Source organism: Peromyscus californicus, unplaced genomic scaffold (assembly GCF_007827085.1).
Source record: "Peromyscus californicus insignis strain IS unplaced genomic scaffold, ASM782708v3 Scaffold_4__1_contigs__length_199733344, whole genome shotgun sequence".
NCBI classification, from domain to species: Eukaryota; Metazoa; Chordata; class Mammalia; order Rodentia; family Cricetidae; genus Peromyscus; species Peromyscus californicus.
In genome coordinates, this window is record NW_026294562.1 from 185470458 (window position 1) to 185483505 (window position 13048).

Here is a 13048-nt window from a genome sequence, read left to right on the forward strand (position 1 = left end):
TCTTCTCTTTCTTCCTGTATTCCTCCTCCTCTTCCTCTTCCTCTTCCCATTACAACCTTTGTTATATTATTACCCCTTTTCTTCTTCTTTGTTCTCACTTATTAACTTTAACCACTGACATTCCTTCTCCTACGCTTTTGGAGATGGTCTCTCTCTACAGTTCTGCTGCCCTGGACCTCAGAGAGATCAGCTTGCTTCTGTCTCCTGCATGCTGGGATTAAAGGGATATACCACCACACCTGACTTATTCTCATATATTTTTATACTGTTCCATAGATGTTGGCACAAGGGACAAACATATATGAGCAGAGATGAGGAAGAGAACAAAGGAAATTAAACAAAAGAGACATAGAAAGTAATTAGCACTAGACTATCACTGGGCAGAATGCAGGTAGAGGTGGGAATCGTGGACTAGGAACCACAGAAATCACCATGTAGAAATCTGATCTTTGCTATAGACTAGAGTGTGGTTATTTCCCCATGGACACACCAAGCTCCCACAGAGGAATGGTGAGCTGTGAAAAATGAACCCACAGTAGACAGAAGCATGAAGGCTGCCGCATCTCAGAAACACCAGGATGCCGGATTGAAGTCCCAGCAGCAGAGAGATTATTGGCAGTGTGTCCAGTACCTAGAGACAGCAAGACCACCTAGAGCAATAACAAAGACTGCCTGGATCACACACCATACCCTCTACTTACCGAGCAAAGAAGATAAAAACCAACACAGAAAGAGAGATACCACAAAGATCTACCATCAGAAGACACCAATCCCCCAAATATCCAAAACAAACAAACAAAATGACACAAAACGAACAAGAACAGCAAAACAAAACAAAACAAAAACCAGGAACATAAATGCAGCTTAGGGACAAACTCAGTGCTGTTATTCCTTATTTTCAGTTGCTTTCTTTAAAAATATTCTTTGAAGCCTGACATAATGACACACACCTTTAATCACAGCACTTTGGAGGTAGATGCAGGTGGATCTCTCTGAGTTCGAGGTCAGAGTGGTCTACATAGTGAGTATACCAGAACAGCTAGGACTACACATAGATACCCTGTCTCAGTAAAACAAACACGCACACATTCATTGAGAATTTCATACACGTACACCACAATATATAATTTTATCCACCTCCCATTTATCTGCTCCGACTTCACTGAATCCCATACAATACATTCTTTCCTCAACTTCATGTCATCTTCTTCTTTTCATAACCTACTAAGTCTAGTTAGTGCTGACTGTATGAACGTGGGTGTGGGGGCCATCCATTTGAGTGTAGGCAACCAATGAGTGGCCAGCCATGTCCTTGAGGAAGTATGATTTTCCTTCCCCTGCAGCTAACAATCACCATTAGTTCCTTAGTAAGTGATGGGGCTCCTGAACTTCTCTCACTCTTTATTCCCTTTTCTCTCTTCTTTGATTATAGACTTTTCACAGAATCTGCTTATATCAGATTGATTAAATTAGAGTAGTTCAGAAAATAATACATGCTTAGATGTTGTTTTTCATTGTTTTCTGCAGGATTGATGACAGGCAAGCACTCAATTACTGAGCTATATTCCCTTAAATATTTATGTATAAAATTGTGCTCTTTTTCCTTTTCTCTTTTCTTTACTTTTAGGCTTCACCTACTTAATATCAAAGTTTACTGACAATTTTGTCTTACACTACTCTATCTATCTCTCTGTCTGTCTGTCTGTCTACCTACCTACTGACATAATCATTGATTTCTTTTCTTTCTTTCTTTTTTTCTCCTCCCTGATCCTTTGTATGATGGCTGCTTTTGTCTTATCCTGAGTGCTGTAATTAAATTTTGTTAGGACAAACACAGCACTCACTACTTAAAAGTACAAAGTCTATGTGTCTTTGCAGGCACAAGAAAATCTCTTAACTGTGAGTTCCTTCAATATAAAATACATGCATTTCCAGCATATAATGACACAAACAAAATTCCCATTTCAGATTAAAAAAAAAAACAAGGACAAAACTAAGAATGGAAAAAATCAAATCCTATAGCTCCATGTCTCCCATCTGGGCTCTGAGTAAGCTGGACTCCAAAAGGCTGGGCTACCTTCACCCCTCCTATTTTGCTGCCCATTGTATACAAATTTTTATTGATGGGGGAATGTATTTGTGTATGCTGTGAAAATACATTGTCTTATTGGTTGATAAATAAAGCCATTTGGCCTATGGCAAGGCAGCTTAGAGGCAGGCGGAAAATCCAAACATGTAGACAGGAAGAGAAAGGAGAGGCAGAGGAGATGCTTCCAGCCACTGCCATGAGAAGCAAGATGTAAAAGTACCGGTAAGCCACAAGTCACACGGAAAAGTATATATTTATAGAAATGGGTTAACTTAAGAAGTAAGAACTAGATAGCAAGAAGCCTGCCATGGCCATAGTTTAAAAATAATATTAGCCCATGTGTGTTTATTTGGGTCCAATTGGCTGTGGGACCAGTGGGTGAGTATTGGTGAAATTATTAAGGCCACTCCACGTAGTTAAAAGGAGATTTATTTAATGGCGTAACTTACAAATTAAGGAATAGGTAGGTCGCGGAGTCTGGGGAAGGTGTATCACAGTCCAGCGGTGTTCTCTGGAGCTCTGCTCGGTTCACCTCCACTATCCAGGGTCCCGCAACAGAGAGAGCGCCCGCCGATCCAGATCTCGGGTCCCCTGGCGCCTTCCTTGGCCCCGCCTTGTAGGCGTGACAGTTGCCGAAGTCTCAATGGGAGTTGGAACTTCCAGATCAAAGCTGGAATGGCTACCCACTACATCTCCCCCTTTTTGTCTAAATAAGAAAGTTCTAACCTAATACAAGACTATATACAAAGGAATGGTTATCAAATATTGTCCAGGAATAATGAGGGATAATGACCTAGATAAGATGGAAGTACAACCAATGCAAACAATATCAAGCAAGAAACACATACTAAAGTCCAGAGAAGTATAGAGCATAGGTAAATGGCATGTTACAAAGATCATTCCAAAAGGTGTCCTATCCTAAAGAACCTGAATCTAATACTTAATATGTTCTATCTACTAAGTTGTAACTATAACTGCTAGTCTTCAATCCCATCAAAGACCTGAGAAGGAATATAATGGTACCTGAGAAATGGTAGATGGATGCAAGCAACTTTCGGGAATCTTGCGAGAGTAGACGGAGACAGCTGGCAGCCTGGACAGTCACCTAATGTTTCTCAGCATTGCTGGTGCATTCAAATTGGCTACAGGCCTAAAGTATCTGACAGACCATTTTCAGAAGCAGGAATTCTGAAAGACCATCTTACCCTGTCTTGGCAGAGTACAGTGGTCGCTTTCCTTGTGTCCCGCTTGTCCAGAAAGGATAGCATTGCATTAGTACTGTCAGCCGTCGAGGCAAGGGCAGTTCTTTGCCCAGTAGGCCATTTTGTGCCAAGAAGACAAACTTCCAAATGGAAATGTCTTAGAAGCCCAACATTCTCTCGGGATCAAATTGGTGCAGCCAGGAGCAATTATGTCTCACATCAACAGAATTCTAAGTTATTTAAATGCCATATTCTCTAGGTCTATGAAGTGTTTGAAGATTACCTGTCCATCTGACCTATGTATCTGTAAATCTGGATAACCTAACTAACGTAACTATAGAGATGACAAGCATAGGTGACTATAAATCTATAAATCTTATCTACCGAAATAACCTAAGGACTAAGACTTCATGTAAACAAGGTAAATAGTCTATAAGCAAGTGTATGGTAAAGAACGATGACTTCAAAATTGTGACAATACACAAGATGTTATAACAGAGGTAGGAGTATGTAGTGTGATATGCAATATGACAATAATCTTAAATATATATCAATATACCGAATATCCTAAACAGAAGTAGAACCTACATAAAGTATGACAGATATAAATTTACATTTGTATCAATATACAAGTATTTCAAATAAGAGTAGAAATATATGTACATTATAACAAATATAGTTCCATATTTGTATCAATATACAAATTATCTTAAACAGGAATATAAAAATAGTTTACATATGTATCAACATATAAGAACCCATAACAGTGCAAATTACAGTGCAAATTATTTAAGGCTACTATTTTACTAAATTTGTTTACTAGTATACATAATAATCTACCATAATATCTTATACCTATCCATTCCATTTCTTCTTTTCTTTTTTTTTTTGGAATACTGAGTTTAATATTTCCTTCCACCCCCAACCCTATAACCATCACCCATAACCCTGAGAATTATGAAACCTAAGGGAGAAGGGGCGTCGTTTTCTTAGAATTGCTTCCTGCTGTTTAGGGGGTGATGTTATCTCTGTTGGGTACTGTGAGAAAGCTCAGATAGTTAAATCTCAGTTAGACTAACTGTAGGTTCTGCAGTAAGTCTTAGAGTAATGGGTAAGATTGTCTGAAATTCCGGTAAGAAGTGTAGTATGATGATGATTACCATGGCATCATTCTGGATTGGGTAGAGTTGTTGTTGGGGCCCCATCTTCCTTCTGGAGACTTCTGAGATTGCTATTAGAAAAACTTATTTGTTATCAAAATGGAAGATTTGGATTTAAAGAGGACATAGCATGTAAGAAAGGATTTGTCCTGAAAGTGGGCCAGGTGGGACACAGGAAAGCTTTCAGCTACACTCTTCAGCCAGCTCCACTTTCTACATGCATTTTTCTTAGCGTCTGTCACACAGTCCTAACATCACCATTTTGGAGTCTTCACTGCAACTTAGGTTTTGCCTTCAGGGATTACCCAGTGGCCTCTCTTGGGTTTGGTAAACCATGCCACACATTGGATGGCCTCAGTGGATTTATAAAATTTAAAAATTTTAAGTATGTATATGTGGGGCGGGGGGCCGTGCAGGCCAGAGGCATCAGATCCCCTGGAGCTGAGTTACAGGTGTTTGTAAGCCATCTGATACAGATGCTGGGAGTCAAACTCAAGTCATCCGGAAAAGTAACAAGTGCCCTTAACCACTGAAGCACCTCTCCAGCTCCCTCAGTGGATTTCTAGAAACATGGTGCAAGACTCTATTAACCCTTTTGTCTTGAATTTTTATGACTGCAAAAACAGTTCTGTGATAATAACAGCATTGTCAAGTTGTGATGACAACTCAGGATGAACCTGGCCCTTTGAGCCACAGTTGCGTTGGTCTTTGTGTGATGATTCTTGGGAAATGCTTTCCTGTGCCTCATACTGTTTATGTGCAGGGAGCCCTTGATCACCATTCTCAGAAAGGCCTCTCCTGTTTAATGAATTTGCATTTTCACAAAATGGAGGCTTTGATGAATGAAGCCTTTCTTTTTTTTTCTTTATTAAGAAATTTTCTGCTCACTCCTCATGCTATCCACAGACCCCCCTCCCTCCTTCCACCCCCAGCCCTCTTTCCCAAGCCACCCCACATCCCCACATCCCCCAAATCGAGGTCTCCCATGGGGAGTCAGCAGAGCCCAGCTCACTGAGCCTAGGCAGGTCCAAGCCCCTTCCCATTGGACCAAGGCTGCGCAAGGTGTCATACTACAGGCACCGGTTTCCCAGAAGCCTGCCCATGCACTGGGGACAGATCCCGATCCCCCTGCCTGGGTGCCCCGCAAAGAGTTCGAGCCAAACAACTGTCTTCCGTGTCCAGAGGGCCTAGTCCAGTCCCATGGGGGCTCCACAGCCACCAGTCCACAGTTCATGGGGTTCCACTAGTGTGGCCGGTCATCTCTGCACATCCTCCCATCATGATCTCCACGTCCCTCACCTGCAGTATCTCTCCTCTCTCTCATCAATTGGATTCCCAGAACTCAGCCTGGTGCCTGGCCGTGGATCTCTGTATCTGCCTCCATCTGTTACTGGACAAAGGCTCTATGATGACAGCTAGGTTATTTGCTAGGCTGGTCACCAGAGTAGACCAGTCCAGGCACCCTCTGGACCAGCAGACCAAGGTGGGGTCAACCTTGTGGATTCCTGAGAGCCTCCCCAGAAACCTGCCTCTTTCTATTCCCATGATGTCCTCATCTATCATGGTATCTGAATAAAGCCTTTCTTGATATAATTGTTAGGTAGGAAATCTTCAAACACTTCAAAGACCTACAGAATATGGCATTTAAAATGTTTTAAGAACTTTGACTTTCTGGACATTGAGACATGTCTGCTCCTGGCAGCACCAACCTATTTCAGGGAAGATAATGGGCACTGAAGAAACTCATTATGGAGTTTGCTTTCTTTGTGGCAAAAGTTAGCCACTGGGCAAAAAAGTGCCCTTGTGTTGACTGCTTGATGATATGTTGTATAAACTAGACATACAGGACCCATAGGAAGGTGACCACTGAACTTTGCAAGGCAAGATGGTCCTTCAGTTTCCTGCTTCACAGAAGAGACTGCCAGACATTCTACAGGACACAGAAAAAAATGACTGAGAGACTAGGCCTATGGGCTGAAGGTGGATGCCCCAACATTACAGAGGAACTTGGAATGACTGTCCAGGTAGGCAGCTGTCTCTGTCATTTCCAGAATTTTGTAAGTTGCTTACAATGCATTTCCTGTTTACTTAGGTAATATTATATCTTTTTGAGGTCTTTGATGTAGTTGAAGACTAGATAGTTATAATTTTCCTTGGTTATGATTAAAAGATATATTAGATATGAAACTTTAGACTCACAAATATAGGATACATGATAAAATATTTTCTTTAATTTTGCCAAATACAAATAGACTAAATTTTGTAACTGTAATTCTTGTTAGATAACTGTTTTGTTATATGTAATTTTACTAGGTTAAAGTTAAACAGACAGAAAAGGAGAAGTGATGGGGGAATATCTTTCTGGATGCTGTGAATGTGTGATGCTCTGATTGGTTGATAAATAAAATGCTGATTGGCCAGTAGCCAGGCAGGAAGTATAGGTGGGATAAGCAGACAAGTAGAATTCTGGGAAGAGGAAGGCTGAGTTAAGAGTTACCAGCCAGACACACAGGAAGCAAGATGTGAAGGCAAAACTGAGAAAATGTACCAAGCCACATGGCTAAACATAGATAAGAATTATGGGTTGATTTAAGTGTAAGAGCTAGTCAGTAATAAGCCTGAGCTAATGTCCATACAGCAGTTATAATTAATATAGCCTCTGTGTGTTTACTTAGGGTATACAAGTGGGAGATATTTGTCCCAACCACTGGCAGGCCAGGACACAGGACATCTTCTGACTACAGTTCTGGTGAAGTTTCTATTTACAGTGTTAAGCTCTTTAACAATTCCATTTACTTTCAAACTTACCTTGTCTATAACATTAAACTTGCTTATACTGTTTTCCTTGCCAAATTGCACATTTTTAATATCTTTCTGTTTTGTTTTTTATTGTCTTTCATTGTAGACCAAGGTTAAATTAGCAGGTAGTAGCCATGCACATCCTGAATACCATCCTGTTTTGAAATTTCCTCTGCCAAATGAATCAGTATTCTGCTTCTCTGTTCAGCCTTACACAGGTTCTTGGAACTAGAAGAATGCAATTAGAATCTTTGTAAAAATATCACATGATTGGCCTCTAGCACAATTCCTGAGCATCTTCTTGTTACCCTATGAAATATCATGAGCCAGGCCTTCACTGTCTGCATTTTCTGAACAGTTTTGTCTTCCAAACTTCCACATAGATGATTTTTTAAACTCTGCTTGTATCATTCTCAGACTTTTCCAGTTCAAAGTTCCAAATGCTTCCACATTCCTGCCACATTATCCATTCCACGTGGTCAGGTTTATCACATCAACTACTTCACTTCTGGAACCAGTTTTCTCTATTAGTTATCTGGTGAAATACCTAACAAAAGATGTGTAAAAAAAGAAGAATTAACTAAAATAAGTTAACAATTTGAAGGCATAATCTGTCATATGTAGGAAAGCCATGTTGGCAGGAGCTTGAGGTGGCTAGTCACACTGGATTAGAAAACAAAGAGAGTTATGAATGTTTATACTCAGTCCCTTTCATCTTTATTATTCAGCCTGGGGTGCCAGCATATGGAAGGGTACCAATTAGTGAAAGTCTTCCTACCTTAATTAACTTCATCTAGAAACTCTATCACAGATATACTCAGAGTTTTTTTCCCATGATGATTCCAAATTACACCATGCTGACAAATTAAATATAACATCTATCATATAAGATAATTTTGGTTTTCACTATTTGATTATTCATATAATACTAATCATAGTTATTCAAGGTAGTACACACTATGCATGATGAATAATTGAATATGATAAAAACAACAAAATATATTGAACATGAGTTTGGGTCAAAGATGTGTTCTGGTTATAACCATGCTGAATACTGCAAAGAGAGAGCTGTATATAAAAATTTTCTGAAAGTCCTTTTTCTTTCTTAGCCACATAAGAGGCAAAAGGATCCCATAGGCATCAACTTTTAATACTGCAATCAGCTGGTAAACCAGATTAGCCGGGCCCCTGAGGGTATGCTGTGCACTGTACACTATGCTGGGGCACTGACTCCTGTCAATTCCATTGACATTGGCAGTACCATGTTGCCCACACTTGTCATTATGGTGTCTTCTGATAAGTTAGAGTGGAAATGAGGGGTATGGAAGTGGAAGTATTTGTCTAAGAGGCTGTCTACAACTGCAGTGGGTTACCTTGCTTCCACTAGTTAGGTGTACATTGAAGCCTGAGTTAACCCTTATCTACCATGTTCTGGCTGCCAAGGCTCACAGACCAGGCAATGGGAGGAAAACAGGGGCAGGGTTGTATATGAAGCAGATAATTTACCATGTATCTTTATTTCAAGGGGTCTAGAAGATCTGGGCACAAATAGGTGAGTCTGTCACCAAAGTTTGGATTAAAATGCAATCCATATTTTGCTGTGACAGTGTGGTAGACAGCACAGGGCATGGGAAAGTGGGTAAAGTGTTGGAAGCCTTGTGGGTGAATCTATATTAAATTGGAAAGAGAGGGCCCTGAACACTTTCCACCAATTTAGTCATTCTGCCTTTGACTGATTTAAGTGACACCAGCAAGTAGAGGAGAGCTGTGTGCCCAGAGCAAGAGGTATTGTGTAGGTAGTAAACATGGAAACAGAGCTGGAGACAGCAACCCTCAGTACCAGATAGCTTTCAAGGTCTCCAGCACTTCATGATTGTAGAAAATGCAAAGGATAGTTGCTGTTGCATTCTCTTGTATTCTGAGGCAAGAGAATCTTATGCTATGTTCCAGGAATTTCAGAAATTACTGATCGGAGATTCTGATGTTTAATGCTTTACTCATGTTAACTGGTGTTATTTCATTCACATAAAATCCCCCCCCACACACACACATTTTCCTCTTTTTATCACAATGTGTTTACTCCCTTATACAGTATTTGCTCAACATTCTCAGCCAACAGTTTTGTTGTGGGAAGACATACCATTCTTCAGGGATAGAAAATGCCATCCTTTAACCCTGAGCACTCATAGTAGTGTTGTCGCTGCCTCTGTTGCCGTGTTGAAACATTGGCCAAAATGCAGTTGCGGGAGAAGAGGGTGTCTTTGATTTACAGATTATAGTCCACCATTGAGGGAAACCACGGCAGGAATGCAAAGAGAGAACCTTGAGCCAGAAACCAAAGCGAAGACCGTTGAGGAATTCTGCTTATTGGCTTTTTCCCTGGCTTGCTCACTTTGCTTTCTCTCTCTCTCTCTCTTTTTTTTTAAAAAAAAACTTTTTATTTATTCTTCTCTCAAATGATACATCCTGACTACAGGCTCCCCTCCCTTCATTTCTCATAGATGTACCTACGTCCTTTCGCCCCCAGATCCACTGCTCTTCCGTTTCCCTTCAGAAAAGCACAGGCCTATCAGTGATATCAACCAAACCGGTCACAACAAGATGCAATAATAAGGCTAGGCACAAACCCCCACATCAAGGCTGGATGAGGCAACCCAGCAGGAGGAAAAGGGTTCCAAGAGCAGGGAAAGGAGTCAGAGACGTCTCCACTCCCACTGTTGAAGTGCAAACGAAACCCCAAGCTAAACAACCACAGTGTGTATGCAGAGGGCCTAGCATAGACCTATGCAGGCTCCCTGATTGCCACTTCAGTCTCTGATCCCCTGTGAGCACTGTTTAGTTGATTCTGTGAGCCATACTCTCCTGGTGTCCTCAACCCCTTTGATTCCAACAATACTTCCTCCCCATCTTTCAAGGGGTTCCCAAGCTCTGCCTAATGTTTAGGTGTGGGTCTATGTATCTACTCCCATCAGCTGCCAGAGGAAGCCTCTCTGATGATGATTGGGCTTTCTTATACATCCAGGCCACCCGGTCATAGATGGCACCATCCACAGTGGGTTGGATCCTCCAACATCAATCAGCAGTTTAAAAAATGACCCCCAGACATTCCCACAGGCCAATGTGATGGAGACAATTCCTCAGTTGACATTTCCTCTTCCCAGGTATGTCTAGGTTCCTGTTAATTCAACAAAAATTAATTATGACAGCTATCAAGGATCCTTACAAACCAGGAAATAAGATATTCTAAGCACAAGGAGGGAGGAGGCAGCTATACCTCTTTCTCCCCAAGGCTGTGCCTTCTCTCTGAAATAAGATCCCTCCCCTGTCTTCCTGGCAGAGTTACTATGTTCTTGTTGGAGAGCACATGACTCTCCAGTGTTAGTCCCAGCTTGAGTGTGAAATGTTCAGTCTGTTTCAGGATGCATCCTCCAGATGCAGCAATCAACTCACAACAGAGTTTTGTGATGGGCTCTGTAACGATAGCACACATAGGGACCTACAGAGGTCTAAGTTTTGATCTTAAATATCCTCATGAATCATCGGCACTGAGTGACTCATGGTTAATCATGGTGACAGGTAAGGGAGCTTGTATCCTGAAATGTGTTCAATGATCCCATGTTTCTCATTCAGAGTGTCTAGTCAGCAGGTTTTTAATACAACACAAGGAAAACATGAACCTAAATGTTTTAGGTTATAGAGAATTCAGTACAAAGGATTGGGTACTATGTCAGGAAGGGCAGCCAGCCTTCAATGACAACCACATTCTAAACCTGACTTATGCATAATTAGGTCACATGATACAATTTTAAGATGCATCTTGTACCCTAAAGATAATAGACTGAAGGATTGCTCTCTAGTGTTCACATCTTGGAGTATAGGCAAGTTAAAGAGTTGGAGCCTAATGTGTGATTGTTGGGTTGTTAGTGACATTGTCTCAATAAGGCACTAATGTAGTTTTCGTGGGGCACTGGTTAGTTCTTGCCGTAGTTCCTTGTTAGACACCAAAGTCAATGATGCAATGGGTCTTTTCTGCATCAGAGAAATGGAGCATAAACAAGATATCAGGGTTAGAGAGAGACATAGACGCTAAAAGGAGCAGGGAGACACTAAGGACAGATGGAGGGAGGAGAACCTTGATTTTTTTAGGTCACACTGAGCTGGGTAAAGAGGAACATCCTCTAAATTTATAATCTGCTCATTTCTAGTAGTCTGAAGAAAGTTCTTGCTCTTGGCCCTCCTAGCTCCCCAGTGAAGTCAGTAGGGACAGGGACACTGAAATGCTGTTCAAAACATGCTGTTTGAGGCCTTCATTCTGGTTCTGCAGAGAGAGGGAATAAAGGAGGTCAGAACATCTGTACTTTGTTCGGGAATTTTATGCTGGGGGCTCCCTGGCCAACATCTCCATAACTCCTGCGTGTGCTGGAACCTACAGATGTTATGGTTGTCAGTCATTGATCCTATGCATGGTCAGACTCCAGTGACCTCTTGGACATGGTGATCATGTGCCAGAGTCTCCACATCTGTCCCTTACTGTCTTTAAGACACAGATCAGAAGCTCTAGACCATGGGCACATAGGGAGGTCATAAGAATAATGACAAGCAGGTTTACTTGGGGAGAGTGACACTTCTGGTGAGTTTTATCAAGAAAGACATTGAAAAAGGAGACATAAGCACAGACCACTTAACATAACAAATGGTGCAGCTACAAAGGAAATACAGAGAAGTCATGAATGAGTATAAGTACCAAAGAGAGACATGGTGATGGCACAGAAGGGTCAGCAAGTGGTATCCTCCTCTCTGTACTCGTGAAGAAACCTGAGTTTCCATTTTACCTTTACTCTCATTTTTCTACTATGAGAACTGGACGCGTTACATATGTAAACTGAGTTACAGGGTTGAGTTTATCATGTCTTGGGCTAATTTCTTAGGGATCCCGAGATTTCTATGCAGTCTAAACAAATAGATGCAATCTGATTCTTCCTGCTTTATTGTGATTTATGCATAATTTGTCTCTATTGATGTTAATGTCCTTTATCTGGAGGATGTGGGTTCCATCTTCCTTATTGTCCTTGTGGAGCAACCATACTGCCAATAATTAGAGTCAAATAAACAAAAATAGAAAACCTTACACATACATACACAGTGAACCAGAGGTTGAGGAGAGAGAAAGGGGCTCAGAACAAAAGGGAGCATGAAATTGGAGTTAGTGACTAAAATTGGCAAGGAAACAGCTAAAAAACAAGAATCCATAATGGAAAACATACAGACAAAGGTGGATGCATATTATAAAAGAGATAATCTGAGAAGCAATAGACAGCTAGAAAATAGTGTTCATTGAGCTAAACTAGACTAACCACACAGATTAGTGTAGTTTGTGTGCAGAGAAAACACACTCATGAATAGGGGCTTGGAGTACCATTCAGTGCTCAAGCATTTATCTGGCAGATGGTTGATCTGTGGTTGATCCCCAGCACTTTAATGATGAATGAAACAAATAATAAACAAATTACATTGAATCCAAATACCTTCAGAGATATCTAAATAGTTGGAATATAGGCAAATACGTTTTTCCAGTTAAACCTGCTGCTGAATGAAGGCCATAAACAGGTAAACAATCAGAAATTATAACTTCAAAAATCGCTGTTCAAGGTTCTACAAATAAATGAATGAATTAACACGTAGGCCACTACAAATATTCAGTATACAATTTGATTGTCAGTCCACAAAGAAAGCTGGGTAAAATTAGAATAAAATTTAATGCTTATGATCCTTTAATTTTGGAGAAAATACATTATTAT